A 1,458-nucleotide genomic window follows, 5' to 3' on the forward strand; every position below is an offset into this window, starting at 1 on the left:
CAAAACCACAATGGTGGCCACCACCCCAGAGATCCTTCCCATGGAATTCTGGGCCACCCAACAAAACCACAATGGTGGCCACCACCCCAAAGACTCCTCCCATGGAATTCTGGGACATCCAAACAAAACCACAATGGTGGCCACCACCCCAAAAACCCCTCTGGTGGAATTTTGGGCCACCCAATAAAACCACAATGGTGGCCACCACCCCAAAAACCCCTCCCATGGAATTCTGGGCCACCCAACAAAACCACAATGGTGGTCACCACCCCAAAGACCCCTCCCCACTCCCCCTCCCATGGAATTTTGGGACACCCCGACGGAATCACGATGGCCACCACCCCAAAGAACCGTCCCATGGAATTTTGGGACACCCCATAAAACCACGATGGCCACCACCCCACAAACCCCTCCCATGGAATTCTGGGACACCCAATAAAACCACAATGGTGGTCACCACCCCAAAGACCCCTCCGGTGGAATTCTGGGCCACCCTATAAAACCACAATGACCACCACCCCAAAAACCCCTCCCATAGAATTCTGGGACACCCCAACGAAACCACAATGACCACCACCCCAAAGACCCCTCCCATGGAATTTTGGGCCATCCCAATGAAATCATGGTGGTGGTTATCACCCTGAACACCCCTGCCATGGAATTCTGGGACATCCCAACAAAACCACAATGGTGGCCACCACCCCAAAGATTCCTCCTGTGGAATTCTGGGACATCCCAATGAAATCATGGTGGCCACCACCTCAAAGACCCCTCCCCACCACCCTCCTGTGGAATTCCGGGATATCCCAACAAAACCACTTTGGCCACCACCCCAAAAACCCCTCCCATGGAATTCTGGGACACCCAATAAAACCACAATGGTGGCCACCACCCCAAAGACTCCTCCCATTGAATTTTGGGCCACCCAACAAAACCACAATGGTGGCCATCACCCCAAAAACCCCTCCCCATGAAATTTTGGGCCACCCCATAACACCACAATGGCCACACCCCAAAGACCCCTCCCATGGAATTTTGGGACACCCCATAACACCACAATGGCCACACCCCAAAAACCCCTCCCATGGAATTTTGGGCCACCCAACAAAACCACAATGGTGGTCCCCACCCCAAAGACCCCTCCCCTCACCCACCTGGAGGTGACACCACGTGCTGGCCCAGGTGGGGCGGGGTCCCGTGCTCGGGGGCGGGGCCCAGGTGCGCCGTGGGCGTGGCCAGCTCGGCCTGGGGCAGGTGCAGCATGGGCTGGCCGAAATGGGCCATGGCGTCGAAGACGGCGCCGGGCAGGGGGTGCTCCAGGACGGCCACCGGACCCCCCACGAACGGCGGCGGCGACGTTTTGGCCGCGGCGACCGCGGGAGGAGGAGGCGGAGGGGGCGGAGCCGGGACGGGAGGGGGCGGAGCCGGAGGGGGCTGAGGAGGAGGGGCCTGCGGGGG

The sequence above is a fragment of the Malurus melanocephalus genome, unplaced genomic scaffold (assembly GCF_030028575.1).
Source record: "Malurus melanocephalus ecotype Western Australia unplaced genomic scaffold, MMel_1.1 scaffold_2643, whole genome shotgun sequence".
Lineage (NCBI taxonomy): Eukaryota > Metazoa > Chordata > Aves > Passeriformes > Maluridae > Malurus > Malurus melanocephalus.